The sequence below is a fragment of the Rhodnius prolixus genome, unplaced genomic scaffold (assembly GCF_049639745.1).
Source record: "Rhodnius prolixus isolate KJV_2025 unplaced genomic scaffold, Rpr scaffold_6, whole genome shotgun sequence".
NCBI lineage: Eukaryota > Metazoa > Arthropoda > Insecta > Hemiptera > Reduviidae > Rhodnius > Rhodnius prolixus.
This window is the reverse complement of record NW_027411634.1, coordinates 4008668-4025733: the sequence shown is the minus strand read 5'-3', so window position 1 is coordinate 4025733 and position 17066 is coordinate 4008668. Positions and strand designations below refer to the sequence as shown.

Below are 17066 nucleotides of genomic sequence, written 5' to 3'. Positions count from 1 at the left end.
TTGTCTTAAATAAAAGTAATTTTTATGGTGGAGAGAGGTTAGGAAAGGCAGAATTTGAAATGGCTCTAGGGAAAATACGAGTATTTATATCCCCACTTTCAGCACCTGATAAACAGGTTGACTCTCTAGGGAATATATAATGCTCAGAATTTGGGAGATATATAATACAATAAATACATAAATAAAGTACTATTAAGATTATTTTTCTAACAAAACAAATAAAATAGCTAAATCAGGATTCGAACTGGAGATCTCCCAGTTCAAAAAAAAAAATCCCACATCAATAATTCCGCCCAGAGACAGGTTCTGCAGTGAACTTACTGTCTTAAAACTGTTCTCCGCTAGGTATTCCTGGGAGCCGATAAAATTAGGAATCACATACACTCTGGATGTAATTTACTCCTCACATACGAGGGTCGTTTGAAAAGTCCGTGCAAAAATAAAAACTACTTAATTTTTTGGGGTAAACCTTTTTTATTTTTCAACATAGTCTCCTTTTAGGCTTATACACTTCGTCCAACGCTGCTCTAGTTTGTTGATCCCTTCCGAATAATAGGATTTGTCCAAGTCTGAAAAATAGCCATTCGTTTCTGCAATCACCTCCTCGTTTGAATAAAATCTTTTTCCCGCCAGCCATTTCTTCATATTGGGGAACAAATAGTAGTCCGAGGAAGCCAAGTCTGGAGAATAGGGGGGATGTGAAACGAGTTGGAACCCTATTTCCATTAATTTTGCGACCACAACTGCTGAGGTGTGAGCTGTTGCGTTGTCATGATGGAAAAGGACTTTTTTGTGGGCCAATCGTGGGCGTTTTTCTTGCAGCTCGGTTTTCAAACGGTCCAATAACGATGAATAATATGCACCTGTAATAGTTTTACCCTTTTCCAGATAGTCGATGAGGATTATTCCTTGCGAATCCCAAAAGACAGTCGCCATAATCTTTCCGGCCGAAGGAACGGTCTTCGCCTTTTTTTGGCGCAGATTCCCCCTTGGTAACCCATTGTTTAGATTGTTCTTTGGTCTCAGGAGTGTAGTGATGTATCCATGTTTCATCCACAGTGACGAAACGACGCTTAAAGTCCTGCGGATTCTTTTGGAACAGCTGCAAACCGTCCTTGCAACACTTCACACGATTTCGTTTTTGGTTAAGCGTGAGCAATCGTGGCACCCATCTTGCGGATAGCTTTGTCATGTCCAAATGTTGATGCAAAATATCATGTACCCGTTCATTCGAGATGCCCACAGCACTAGCAATCTCACGCACCTTCACTCTTCTGTCATCCATCACCATATCATGGATTTTATCAATGATTTCTGGAGTAGTAACCTCAACAGGGCGCCCAGAACGTTCAGCGTCACTTGTGCCCATATGGCCACTCCGAAAATTTTGAAACCACTTATAAACTGTTCTAATCGAAGGTGCAGAGTCACCATAATGTTTATCAAGCTTCTCTTTAGTCTCCTGAGGCGTTTTGCCTTTCATAAAGTAGTGTTTAATCAACACACGAAATTCTTTTTCGTCCATTTTTTGAAAATCACTCGACTTCCTCGATTCAAACGAATGCCAAACACAAAGAAATAGACCTATCTGGCTGAAACTTGGTGTGTGTTCTTCCAAGAGATGCTACTAACTAAACATAACCTCGATACGCGCCAGTAGTGCTATCTCTCTGATTTTGCACGGACTTTTCAAACGACCCGCGTAGATTTTCTGAGGTAAAGCTTCAGGTTCCCACTTAAATATCTGATGATCTCTTCCTCTCTCTCCCTTTTTTTGGGGGGGCTTTTTTGAGGGAAGATCTAGGAAGAAATAGGAGCTAGCACTCAGCAGTAAATGTTTTTCATTCTTCAGAGATATTATTTTTTCATTTTTGAATTGTGGGTGAAGTTAATTGTTAAAACTAAAAGGAAACTTAATTCCCAATTTTTGGTTATAAGTTAAAATAGAAAAATCTGCGTGATCGCTCTACTTCCCCATTGGTGGAGTAAGAAAATGTTGAAAAAATCTTTCTAAAATTGAGAAAACAAAGTTTTCGTTCCTATTAGATAAATTTAAACTATGAAAACATTATTAAGACTTCGCTGCTAAGTATTCGGATTAAATCTAGCGTACTTCTATTGTTAGGAAAGGGATGTACAGACGTACGCACGTAGTGACATACTGCCAGATTTTATACCATGGTATAAAGTGTGATATATTAAGAACTGATGAAAATAAAACAAGTTTAATTCTGCTTTTTTTTAAAAAAAAACTTTACTTCTCTTACCCTACTATTAAGAGAAGGCATTGTAATTTGATTTTGTTAAAATTTCACCGGAAGTATTCGTTTTGCGGTCCTCTGAGTACGAAAAAGTGATTTTTACAAATTGATCTTCATGTGTCTCTTATCCAGCCGTACTTCCACAAAAAAAAAAGAAAAAGAAAAACAAGAAAAATTACGTCAAGTTGAAATCCAAAATTTCTTTTAGTTGCCAACAGAAGATATGTGGTCCAAATACGTCATCCGGAAGTATGTATTATTTCACTGATTGACGAACAGAAAGTTGGCAATATGATGAAGGAATTTAGATTGGAAGGATTTTGATTCCCTGAATGGTGGACGGATTTCCGGCATCCCACAGTTTGGGCTCCTTAAGATCCAGATAAGTCTCAAATTTAATTTACGTATTTCGACACCAAACGTTTGTTTGTACAGGTATTTCTATTTAAAGACAAGCTCTCTACAGAGCATCAATTCTGAATCTTGGATTTCTTTTTTCTTTTTTAAATAGAAAGTGTTACGATTTATCGATTTCGAAATAATTGGCGTAATCGGATCATATATTTTGATAGATTAGTCTGGAGAAAGATAAGAAGGTTATTTTTATACGCACCATTAATAATAAACGTCAACATGCTTTAGCAGTTTTTCTTGTAAAAATATTGGCACTAAGCGGAAGGAAATAAATGAAAATTAAAAAAAAAAAAAAATTCTGGTGCAAAGATTCAAACGATTTCCGGTCACTATGATTCTCAAGGAATTCTCGAAAAGTTGTGAAAATTGGGTGTGAAAGGTTTAGAAGGGTGAAAGCCATGTAGGGCTCAGAACTTTAAAAGCTGCCCTAACATCAGAGTATATAAGGACGCCAGACCTTTGCTCGGGACACTCAATCGCAATCAGGGCATTGCATTCACTCACTGAGGATTCATTCTTTCACTCTCTTCACGACGTCACTCTACTCGTCATCCAGTTTAGGACAATCCTTTTAGATACAGTTTATATTTAGCTCACAACAATAGAAGCTACCCAAGTATCAGAGTATATAAGGACGCCAGACCACCGCTCGGGACACTCAATCACATTCGGGGCATTGCATTCACTCCTTGAGGATTCATTCTTACACTCTCTTCATGACGTCACTCTACTCGTCATCCAGTTTAGGACAATCCTTTTAGAAATAGTTTATATTTAGTTCAGAACAATTGAAGCTGCCCAAAGCAATCAGAGTATATAAAGATGCCAGACCACCGCTCGGGACACTCAATCACATTCGGGGCATTGCATTCACTCCTTGAGGATTCATTCTTACACTCTCTTCATGACGTCACTCTTCTCGTCATCCTGTTTAGGCCAATCCTTTTAGAAATAGTTTGTATTTTGTTCAGAACAATAGAAGCTACCCAAGGAACAGAGTATATAAGGGCGCCAGACCACCGCTCAGGACTCTCAATCGCATTCAGGGCATTGCATTCACTCCCTGAGGATTCATTCTTACACTCTCTTCATGACGTCACTCTTCTCGTCATCCTGTTTAGGCCAATCCTTTTAGAAATAGTTTGTATTTTGTTCAGAACAATAGAAGCTACCCAAGGAACAGAGTATATAAGGGCGCCAGACCACCGCTCGGGGCACTCAATCGCATCCAGGGCATTGCATTCACTCCCTGAGGATTTATTCTTACACTCTCTTCACGACGTCACTCTACTCGTCAACCAGTTTATACCATTTCTTGATAAATACTTTATACTTATCTTTAATTCTATTTCAGCCATTCAGCCTTCCCTGATCAAATCACAATATTCCGCATGTACACACACAAAAAAAAAATACATTTTTCATTTCTTGGAACCTCAATAGATATACTTCCGGACCAAATAAGGATTGATGGGAAACAAGGAATAAATAAAATCCTTAAAGTCCATATCCTGTACATATACTCTTAAGAGAGGAAGTATGAAGTATGAGCAGCAGGTGTCTGTCTACCCTAACTTACCCAGCCAGTTTCCCGTAACACTCGACAGACTGGCAAACAGACAAACTTATCACCAGCACACTCTAGAGGCAAACGCTGTAAAAACTAAATTTGTATATACTCGTATGTATACCTTTATATCCAATTGGATTGGTGTATCCCACCCAAGGTTCTGCTTTTACTATTGGACAATCAGCTTTGCCCTAAAGTCAATTTTCCTCAACATTACCTACGGGAATAAGGTAGATCACTTCATCTGAATACAGATTGAATGTTTAATACCATCAGTATCAGGAGGGGAGCCGAAATTATATTATTCATACATATTGACGTCAATAAATAAGGTGTGTTTTTCCTTCCCCATTGCAGCTGGAAAAGCTCAGATTTTTGTTACCATTGAACCTTTACAAAATTCCAGCATTCCAGTAGGTAGGTCTAAATTTTTATTCAAAATAAAGTAAGGAATAAAACAAAAAAATTATATGTTGCGTAATTCACCTTCATGACTTTTTCTTTACGCAACATTTTGTTTTTTTATGGAGTCAGCATCTTTTAAAAGTCTAGTTATTTCGCTTCACAAATTTTACGGATGTAAAAAATAAATAAATAAATGTTTTTCTTTGATGGAGAGCGTAACGATGGCAGCGTGACGTCATAAATCAACGGATCATCGCCCTGCGTAGACACAAATCCCATCTAGGTAAGTGCAACCCTCTGTACGCACGGATGAAAATACTCCCAACTTGACGGGCTACCAAATACGGAAAATAAATAAATATATTTATTATATAAAAAGTAGAAATATATATATTTACTTAATACATAATAATATATCATCTAATACTATTGTTGCATACTAGTGTATTTTTCTGATCACGTACTATATTGAGCGCCAAGGGCGAGAAATACGGTTAGTGTAAGCTCTAAAAGTTAGATATGTATCTAAAAAGTGAAATTTTAGTTTAAAGAATTTCCTGATTTTTTTCAATTTATGGGAAAATTCTTCAAAATTTTCCTTCCATATGAATCCTTTGAGATTTTTCTTGGGATTTGCGAGTACCCTAGATAGATAGATTAAACTAGGGCGGCCCTTAAGGCCTACGCCACTGCGACCCCTTTGGATCTATTTGTGGCTCCCCCACCACTCTAGAAGCTCACCCTCCAGACCTGTCCTTTTTAATCAGACTCTTAAAATTCTGGAGAGCGGCTTCCCGGGTAAAGCTCACAGGCCTTGGGTTTTTTCCTTCCCGAGAAGTAACATCCTTAGCCAGACAAGCCCCTCGCACTGACACAACACGTGCAGTGCTTTTTCCTCCTCTTCCTGACAGAACATGCAAAGATGCATGTGTTTCCTGAGCCTGCAGTGGCCAGTTTAATAGGCCTACAATTATCCTTATAACCCCACACGGCCTTGACAGATTAATTCTGCAGTCAGCCTCGGCGAATAGCCTTTAATGAACTCCTTCGCCTGTTTCTGCCCAGTGATGGCAAGCCACCAATCTTGTGCGAGTACCAAAACTATTTACTTTATTAGGATTTAAGGATGATCATTGCAAATGAAACAAATTTTGGGTTCAAAAGTTCAAATGGTTCAACAACACAAAGGAAAGGGATTCAGATGAATGGTTAGCGTCCCGGGTTCGAACCCAGCTGCTTTGAAACTAGATTTGTTTGTTCTTTTTTTGTTGACCTCTTGCAATGAAGGCAGATAATAATGACTCTGAGATTTAAAATTTAAATTTGGAGCCTTGTAATTTCGCAGTGAGATTTTTAACAAACAAAATAATGAGATTAATTCATGCTGCCAATGTTTAATAATAATAAATAAATTTAAATAAAATATATAATATTATTCTTGATTTATGAAGTTTTCAAGAAAAACAACAAAAAATAGAAAACCTTTTTTGGTTAAATAAATCTTATATTGTCTAAATATTTTACTGGAAGTTTGAAATATTCATAAGTAGTATGCAAATTAGGGTGCTGATAAAAGTACTTAATATATCATCAGCTTAAAACAAAGTACCGTACTTAAAGACTAGTTTGAAGATTTGTTGTGAAATTATTGTGCTTAATTTTTGATGTGGAAAGTTACTTTTTTGTTTTTTGGGGATAGAATTAACAAGAAGTTGGTGCACGAAAGGAAGGGATTGGAGGAGGGAAACTCTGGAGGGAACACTCACACGACTTTCTCTTACAATAGTAAGAGAAACCGGAAGGTTCAAAGCCTATTCTCACTAAAATCAAAGGAAACGTTTCAAATCTCTTCCAGTTATACGAGGGTCGTTTGAAAAGTCCGTGCAAAGTCAGAGAGATAGCACCACTGGCGCGTATCGAGGTTATGTTTAGTTAGTAGCATCTCTTGGAAGAACTCACACCAAGTTTCAGCCAGATCAGTCTATTTCTTTGTGTTTGGCATTCGTTTGAATCGAGGAAGTCGAGTGATTTTCAAAAAATGGACGTAAAAGAATTTCGTGTGTTGATTAAACACTACTTTATGAAAGGCAAAACGCCTCAGGTGACTAAAGAGAAGCTTGATAAACATTATGGTGACTATGCACCTTCGATTAGAACAGTTTATAAGTGGTTTCAAAATTTTCAGAGTGGCCATATGGGCACAAGTGACGCTGAACGTTCTGGACGCCCTGTTGAGGTTACTACTCCAGAAATCATTGATAAAAATCCATGATATGGTGATGGATGACAGAAGAGTGAAGGTGCGTGAGATTGCTAGTGCTGTGGGCATCTCGAATGAACGGGCACTTAATATTTTGCATCAACATTTGGACATGACAAAGCTATCCGCAAGATGGGTGCCGCGATTGCTCACGCTTGACCAAAAACGAAATCGTGTGAAGTGTTGCAAGGACGGTTTGCAGCTGTTCCAAAAGAATCCGCAGGACTTAAAGCGTCGTTTCGTCACTGTGGGTGAAACATGGATACATCGCTACACTCCTGAGACCAAAGAACAATCTAAACAATGGGTTACCAAGGGGGAATCTGCGCCAAAAAAGGCGAAGACCGTTCCTTCGGCCGGAAAGATTATGGCGACTGTCTTTTGGGATTCGCCAGGAATAATCCTCATCGACTATCTGGAAAAGGGTAAAACTATTACTGGTCATATTATTCATCGTTATTGGACCGTTTGAAAACCGAGCTGCAAGAAAAACGCCCACGATTGGCCCACAAAAAAGTCCTTTTCCATCACACCTCAGCAGTTGTGGTCGCAAAATTAATGGAAATAGGGTTCCAACTCGTTTCACATCCCCCCTATTCTCCAGACTTGGCTCCCTCGGACTACTATTTGTTCCCCAATATGAAGAAATGGCTGGCGGGAAAAAGATTTTATTCAAACGAGGAGGTGATTGCAGAAACGAATGGCTATTTTTCAGACTTGGACAAATCCTATTATTCGGAAGGGATCAACAAACTAGAGCAGCGTTGGACGAAGTGTATAAGCCTAAAAGGAGACTATGTTGAAAAATAAAAAAGGTTTACCCCAAAAAATTAAGTAGTTTTTATTTTTGCACGGACTTTTCAAACGACCCTCGTACGTGCCCACACCTGCCACAAATAGCGGAAGGTTACTTAAAGCTTATCTCTGGTAACTTTCTCTTCCTTCTTGCTCCCCCTCCCCCCAAAGAAAAGGAAACCAGACACCCCCCACAAGGGGAGATGCAGCGCCTTGCCCTTACTAAGTTATCGGCCACGTCATTTAGCATTACAAAAAATAAAATAAAATAATATTTTTCTTGACCAAGGCCCATTGAACTTGTAAAGATGTTTTCAAAATTTTAAGAAGCTGATAATTTAAATGAATGGCTTTAATGGCGTCCTATTACGAGCTTTTGGCTCCCATGGTTATCAAGGTTTACCAAATTTAGCTACAGGCCAAAGTATTCATTAAATAGCCTGGATCGTTCGATCGAAACCCTAACAGACATCGACCCTCTCTTAGGTGGTCCCTTAAAAAAAAAAAAAAAACTTTTTTCCCGGAAATAATGTTTCAAAACAGCTGATTAATACAAAACAAATCACGAAATAAAAATTAGTAACGAGATATTTCCGGTTGGAAGACTTCAATGAGCTAAATTTTTGGCACTTACCCAAAAAAAATAAATAAATAAATAAAAACCGGAAATTCCCCTTCATCATATTCAGTTTTCTTACGACTAGGAAGTGATTAAATGAAAGTTCAACATGATGAACTGAAACTTTTCATCAACTGATGTTTCCCATCAAAATGATTACATACGTAATGAAAAGCAAATTTAATTAAAGATCAGTATAAAAAGTTCCATTGATGGATTTTGTGGTAGAGGGGGAAAATTAATAAAAAAACAAAAAATTGCGAAAAACTGTGATTATAACGAACGGAAAATTAATTTCCAATATTTACCCAATCATAAACTAACATTAACGTATTGCACTTTAATTCAAACTCTTGTTCCATAATTAAATGTAGAGTAAAGTAAACCGGAAACAATTTGAATTAACATAACACTAACATGACCGTAACTTTTCTTAAGTGCAATTCCGGCCTAACATGGTGGGGCTAACTCCTTCCCCCATAGAATATATACAGAATCGAGCGCCCCTTCACTCCTTCAAAAGGCCCATCTTCAAGAAATTTGCGAATCGAATGACACCTTATTCATGAAAATTGGTTTCCGTGTTTAGGTTACGCTGCATTGTTTACAAAAAAAAAAAAGTTAATAACAAGAAGAATAAACCAGAACAGTTTCTAAAAAATAAAAATAAAGCAGCACTTCCGGTTGAGGAATTTTTGTTTTCGGACAAACAAACAAACACACACACATAGAAATAGAGGGAGACAGAGAGAGAGAGAGATCATTCTCTAAGAACCACTTTTTTTGGACTCAATTGCTTCAAAACGGAAATATGTCACGATATGTTATTAGGTAATAAGAGAAAACTGAAAAACTGACATTTTCTCAATATTTCCGCTAATAATAGATGAAAAAAGAAAAAAAATTATCAAACAATTGCCGCCATAAAAATAAAAATAAAAAACGAAATTCCGACAGTGCCTTCATAAACCAACCTTATATTTACTGGGTGGGTACATTAACGTTTTAAATGTCCCCATGCGTTCTCTATATTAAATTCCGCGGACTTCTCTTACTGGAGAAGGTTCAGACATAGTGCTATCGTTCTCTCTCTCTCGCTAGCTTAGCTCCAATATGAATGGATTCCGGCCAGCCATAGCTGTTAGTTCGCTATGTTGATGGGAAATGGGGAGATAGGAGTTCTACTAGATATGAAGACCAGGATAAGGCTTGAGTCTTCCTCACACTCCAAGAGGACTGTATGAGCCCATTCCTGACTCCAGAGAGAGATCGTTCAATTAAAGGTGTCGTACGCCATTTCTTCGCTTACCATCATCCTATTCTTCCTCAACTTTGCGAAGAAATCACTTTTATTAAGAAATTTTTCATTTTTTATGGCGTTTTTCTAAATTATTTTTCAAAAATTTCAATTAAAAAGAGATAAAAAGAATCAGACTCTATCAAAATTTACGTAATTAAAAATAATATTTGCAATAAATTTAGTACCAATTTCAGTCTCCAAATTTTGTTTCTTCATTTATTAAAATTTATATTAGAAACCTGTCATATGCAACTGCATTCAACTGAATTGCATCATTGGACATTGGACAAGAAGGAGTAATATAAAAATCAGCTATCCTTTAACAATACTCTTATACCACGAGTCAAGTAACTAAGAGTGCATTTAAGCAGAAGACTGACCTGAAATCCCTGTACTAGACTAAAAAAGACGAGAAGCAGGCGATATTAACTTCACCGAGTGAGTCAACAAGTGTTGTGCAAAACGGTAACGGAAGTGAAGACCAAACCTCTACACCAAATTGATTTTAGATAGATTAAATAAGTAGATCTTTATTATTAAATATGTACAATAAATACAGAGACATGAAGTACCAATGAACAATACATTATAACCTTCAGAACAATGGTATTTGGGGAAAGCTTAAGATTTGAAGGATACAGAATGCAGGGAAAAAGAGGAAAAACCTGCAGCTAGTGTAGAAAGTTAGAGGAGAAGAATATAGAAGGATCTGTAGGAGGCTATGTGGCGGCAGAGTGGATTAGGATGACAGTCTAGGATGGGAAGGAGTTTGAGCTGACGATTTTGAATATAGGAGTGTAACGGGGGATAATGGACGCAGTCTGATGGATTGAGTCAATTTTCTAGTGCATCGAGGAGAGTCAGTCGCTAGTCTCAGAAAATTTGTTCTGTGTTGTCCTGGAGTTTCTTGATGTTACTACTTACAAGTCCAGGCTCCAGGCTCCAGAGCAGGCGATTGAGTAACATCGGCCTAATCGACCACTTTGTAGAGGAGGAGTTTGTTGGTTACAAGTCATTTTGGAGTCACGTGAGAGTAGAGGGAATAGCAGTCTTGTAGTTCAGTTTGCCTGAGTTTACTTTGTCCTGAACACGTGTGTAGTGAAAGACAGTTTGTTGTCCAGGTATTTAACGTGGGTATCACCATGGGAGCAAAAAATTATTGAGTCTAATTTGTCGATTAAAGGAGGGTCTTGCGTTTGATGAAGAGTTTAGCGTTAGTCTTATCGTGGTTAATTTTAATTCTCCACTTAGTGCAGTAATTTGGTTTGTAGCAAGAGTAAGTCTGTCGGTGATGGTGTCCATTCTCCAAGATGACGTGTACAAAGCCACGGTTGACATGAGGTGGTCCAAATTGATTAATCTATCTCTGATTAATGGATTTAAATCCGAAATCGCTCAGGGGATACAAAAAAACAAGACTAATAAAATCAAAGAGACTGAATTTGGAATTTCTGCGCCTTTTTTGAGTTAAGACCTACAGACTTACATACCAGATTTCTACAGGAAATAGATCTTTTTGGAGTGAACCCGCTTGAAAGAAGGATCCAGTAGGAATGGGCATACACTAAGTGCAAGAATTACTGTGGAAAAATTCTTCCCATTTTTTTTTATATCTTCCCTGCACCCGAACAAAATTGTTACAACAGTTGGCTGCAGAAGTGAAGAGAGGTCCTGATGGTTAGTGGAAGCAATTACTACCCCAGTATTACTCAGACCACCCTTAAGGGCTGAAGAATGGAGGGGGGAGGAGATGCTAAAACTGTCCCTATTCATCCCTCTAAGGGCTATATCAAGATATTTTATATCAAATCATCAGGAAGGCAGCAGAGGTCTGGAGGGGTAGATAATAGGATCTGAAGGATTACTTTTCCTGAAGGACTAGCTAGTTCCTTCTCCTTCCAGTTCTGAACACAGGTTAAGGAATCATCATGAAGGATATTTCTGTATTATTTTAAAGCCTGTTCCTTTTTATTTGGAGGGAAGGCAGGACAAGGAGGAGAGATTTCTTCTCTTTTTCCTTTCTTTTTTTTTATATTTTATGCGAATAGGTGATTCGTTGGTTTCAAGGGAACCCTATTGTATTATTCAGTAGATTCCTTAAGGGAATACAGTATAAACCTTACCACCACTACTAGGGTCTACCTTTTAGCCCTTTTCACGCAAACCTTTAACTAGTTGAATCAGTGTGTAGGGCAACTTCGCTTCCATACCATTCCCATTCCTATTAATTCAATACCATAGAATTAGCCCCGGAAGGTGACGTAAAGATATTTGGTCCAAAGTGAGAATGGCCAGTTGTTGGCCGGTGTTAAGATGGAGTGTTATTCTTGTTGCCTACATCTATATGCGCATGTTTTCTTAAAGTGGATTTTATCTTTTTACCCTTCTAGTACTTTTCTGTGTAGGTATAAAAGTGGTGTTTTTATATTTTCGGCGGTTTTCTTTTTCTTTCTTTTTTTCGACTTTCCCTATTCGCTCGTAAAACCGGAAGTAGAGATACCGGAATTGGATTATCTTTTAAGAGTAATTAAGCCCTAAATTGCTGAGTCTCTCCCTGTTATGTTTATGTCTAATCTTTCCTTCATGCTAGACTTTTAATTCCATCCACATACTATTATGCAGATACTCTGCATAGTGAAGGGAAAAACCAAGGCCTGTCAACTTTACCCAATAGTCGCTCTTCAGAATTAAGAGTCTGATTAAAAGGACAGGTCTGGAGGGCCAGTTCTAGAGTGGGGGAGCAACAACAGATCCAAAGGAGTAGCAGTGGCGTAGGCCTTAAGGGGCCGCCCTATTAGAATCTTATTTTATCTTATCTTACTCTGCCTAGTGCATCCGTGAAGGTTGCAGATATTTGGTTACCATCAGGCTGGAAGCATCTTGAGACGCACAAGTCGCTTTGTGACACGGATTCAGCTCAGTACACTTGACCAATAGCGCATATTTGTAAGAAGTCACTAAGCGTGACGCGAAAAATTGCGAGCACTAAGAGAAAGGTACTACGCGTTCGTGAAAATTTGTGATTTTGAGTTTTTCATCCATTTTCAGCTCCACGGAGCTCGAAACAGTAAATTTTACAAATTGATATGGTTATATTGTGTGATGAACAGCCTAACAGAAAAGCTGGAAACAAAATGGAGACAATTTCAAAAATGATCTTTCAAATCTATGTCGAACAAAGAAACCCGCATAAAGCTACGGGTAAAACCCAAAATCAATCGATTTGTTTATTTATTTATTTTTTAATGATTTAAGGCGCATCTGAGGTGATTGGCGCCCGGAGCTTTTTCCAGCGCACTGCCGGCCTCTGGACAGTGCTCTCTCTTGTTGCAGACAACACTGTCCATCACCGGAGCTGAAAGAAGCTCCTAGGAAGAGAGAATCTAAGGGCCAACAGCTGGATTCGAACCCAGGACCTCCGCGTGGGAATCCAATAGCTAATCACTTCCCTCAAACGATTTATTGAATCGAAAAAGTGGTTTTCCCAAATTGGTCTATTAGTGCGGCTGTATTTGTGAGAAACAAAATTCAAAAATGGGAAATGGCGAAAAGCACAAACTTGATATTTCCATTTGGTACCCTTATAGGCCCTAGAAGATACTCATTAGGACAATTTTAGCCCACCGAAAGTGCCATATTTGATCGAATCGCGACTGTAACATATGTTTTTTTTTGGCTCAAAAGAAGGTGAATTATTTTTTAAAGAACCCTTGAATTTTATTTATAATTTTTTTTTAAATAATAAAAATTAGATTTCAACCTTTAGCGGAAATGTTAAAAGAAACGCTGTCAAGAATAATAAAATATATCATTAATAACTGAATAAACAAAGTTCTAGGGAGGGAATAAAAGTTGGGCTTAAAAGTAATCAGGAATAGAATTCAATTGATAGGAATGAAAGTAAAGTGAGCTTATAATAGAATTGGAAGTAAGGAAAGAAGCTTATGGATTTCAGAAGAGAAAAATATTCTTTATAATAAAATATAAGAAGATTTTATCAGCGGGAGTGGGGATGATACGACCATTGTTGAAGATCATGGTCGCGGTTGTTAAAGTTACATTTACGGAAACTACGTCATCATAAGAGATTGGTAAATACATTTTTTTTTGTCTTCATTTTAAACATTTTTCTTCTTTTTTTTTTTAGAAAATTCTTGAACATTTTTGAAAATCAGAAAGTTTATTCGAATATATCTTTAATATATCTTTCTAAAGTCTTGCGCTATCTATCTCTCTTTAGCACCAAAAGAAAAAGAAGAGCCATCCAATCAAAGAAACTCTCCGCTTAACGTGCTTATACCAAATAAATAATCGCCTTCACTTCTGCTTCATGATAATTCTTTAGAGACTCGAATTTACCACAGTAACTATCTGAGCTTCTTTGCCAGGAAATCCTTATCTTGAATGACGTTTTCAACGGCGATTGGCTGGTGTTTGCACTTCTTTTCAGCATTCTTTTAGAATTTCTCTGTGATCAGGTACATGATTCCCACAGGATTTTTGGACTCTTTACGATTTCTCCTTGCTGGATTTACAGGAAGTGAATAACTTCTTTTTTAGAAAAAAAATTTTTTGTATGTCCACAGAATATGATCAGCGTCTGTTAGTTAACGTTCGTCTTTATTGTACTCCTAACAGAGAGTCTCGTTGTCAGAGGTACATGCTTTATTTAATGGAAGTGTGGCTTCCATTCTTCTTGAATAAGCCTTCAGATTAGCCTACAATATCTTAAGATATCCTCGAGCTTAATACAAACCATGCAAAACCAATAAAAGTAAAGTAATGCGTATTTTTTCAGGTGAGCTTAAGTCCAACTAGCAATTAGGTGTTGTGGACGGAGGCGACTAGCAAACATACTTTACTATAAATTTCCTTTATTAAGCACTAAATAAAATCTAAGGCCTAGACTAGGGGAATCGAATCCACTAACCAACAATACATCTCAGCATTGCCGGTCTAGTCTATAACCGCCTAACATACTTTACTATAAATTTCTCATATTAACCATTAAATAAAATCCAAGGGCTAAGACCGGGAATCGAATCCACTAACCAGCAATACATTTTAGCATTGCGGGTCTAGCCTCTAACCGCCTAACATACTTTACTATAAATTTCCTTTATTAACCACTAAACAAAATCTAAGGCCTAGACTAGGGGAATCGAATCCACTAACCAACAATACATCTTAGCTTTGCGGGTCTAGCCTCTAACCGCCTAACATACTTTACTATAAATTTCTCATATTAAAAAATGAATAAAATCCAAGGCCAAGACCAAGAATCGAATCCACTAACCAACAATACATCTTAGCTTTAGGGGTCTTGCTTATAAACACTCGGCTACTGTGGCGACCAATAAAGACACTGGAAAACTAAACTAACACAGTGATTAACGAAGAATAGAAAAGATCTTATACTTTAAAAAAAAAATACGATCCTGGAATTAGGCTGTTCATTTATCCTATTTAAATTGCTAAAAATTCATCTATGATTCTTCAGTTAGTAGGAGGAAATTTAAATAAAATAACTTCTTTAAAAATTAGGAAACAGGATATGCTATTTCACTACGTCCATATTTACAATTTTTTTAAAGAATACGAGGGTCGTTTGAAAAGTCCGTGCAAAGTCAGAGAGATAGCACTACTGGCGCGTATCGAGGTTATGTTTAGTTAGTAGCATCTCTTGGAAGAACTCACACCAAGTTTCAGCCAGATCAGTCTATTTCTTTGTGTTTGGCATTCGTTTGAATCGAGGAAGTCGAGTGATTTTCAAAAAATGGACGAAAAAGAATTTCGTGTGTTGATTAAACACTACTTTATGAAAGGCAAAACGCCTCAGGAGACTAAAGAGAAGCTTGATAAACATTATGGTGACTCTGCACCTTCGATTAGAACAGTTTATAAGTGGTTTCAAAATTTTCGGAGTGGCCATATAGGCACAAGTGACGCTGAACGTTCTGGACGCCCTGTTGAGGTTACTACTCCAGAAATCATTGATAAAATCCATGATATGGTGATGGATGACAGAAGAGTAAAGATGCGTGAGATTGCTAGTGCTGTGGGCATCTCGACTGAAGGGGTACATATATTTTGCATCAACATTTGGACATGACAAAGCTATCCGCAAGATGGGTGCCGCGATTGCTCACGCTTGACCAAAAACGAAATCGTGTGAAGTGTTGCAAGGACGGTTTGCAGCTGTTCCAGAAGAATCCGCAGGACTTTAAGCGTCGTTTCGTCACTGTGGATGAAACATGGATACATCACTACACACCTGAGACCAAAGAACAATCTATACAATGGGTTACCAAGGGGGAATCTGCGCCAAAAAAGGCGAAGACCGTTCCTTCGGCCGGAAAGATTATGGCGACTGTCTTTTGGGATTCACAAGGAATAATCCTCATCGACTATCTGGAAAAGGGTAAAACTATTACAGGTGCATATTATTCATCGTTATTGGACCGTTTGAAAACCGAGCTGCAAGAAAAACGCCCACGATTGGCCCACAAAAAAGTCCTTTTCCATCACGACAACGCATCAGCTCACACCTCAGCAGATGTGGTCGCAAAATTAATGGGAAATAAGGTTCCAACTCGTTTCACATCCCCCCTATTCTCCAGACTTGGCTCCCTCGGACTACTATTTGTTCCCCAATATGAAGAAATGGCTGGCGGGAAAAAGATTTTATTCAAACGAGGAGGTGATTGCAGAAACGAATGGCTATTTTTCAGACTTGGACAAATCCTATTATTCGGAAGGGATCAACAAACTAGAGCAGCGTTGGACGAAGTGTATAAGCCTAAAAGGAGACTATGTTGGAAAATAAAAAAGGTTTACCCCAAAAAATTAAGTAGTTTTTATTTTTGCACGGACTTTTCAAACGACCCTCGTAAGTCTTGCTAAAAAATTAACCCAATCATTTAAACCACAAGGGAAAACCTCGTATTAGGCGAATAAATAAAAAAGTCACCTAGCGCATAATAAATTCAGAAGTTTTTTAAGACAAAACCAAAAAGAAAATTTATTAACTTAAATCAGAAAATTTAAATTTCTATTAATTATTAAACATTTCCTTCAAACTTATCTTTACGAAAAAATGACGTTTTTTCAATTTCTGGAAGCATCAAGTGATGACTATCAATATATTGTTGCAGAAATACTGATGGTAAAAAAAAAAAGAAGCGTCAATATTAAATTTGATTATCTATTGATAGTGACGTGTCTAGAATATAAAACCGGGAACTTCCTATTCTCGTACGATTTAATGGAAAAAAATGACGAAATCAAGATAATTCCTTTCAATATTCTACATATTAACTTGCTCCTACTATAATCTAGGTAAGTAGAATTATTGGGATCGTGATCAAATTTTTGAAATATCGACTTTTCGTCCGGAAGTTACTGTTTTGAGGTCACTGGAGACCCAAAAATGTGCTAATTGG

General features: G+C 37.6%; 1 protein-coding gene across 4 annotated transcripts in view; it reads right to left on the bottom strand.

The window, feature by feature from the left end:
• Vmat (Vesicular monoamine transporter) overlaps window positions 1-17066 on the bottom strand; it is a 111779-nt gene that overhangs the window by 26107 nt on the left and 68606 nt on the right. The gene's annotated exons all lie outside the window — the stretch shown is intronic.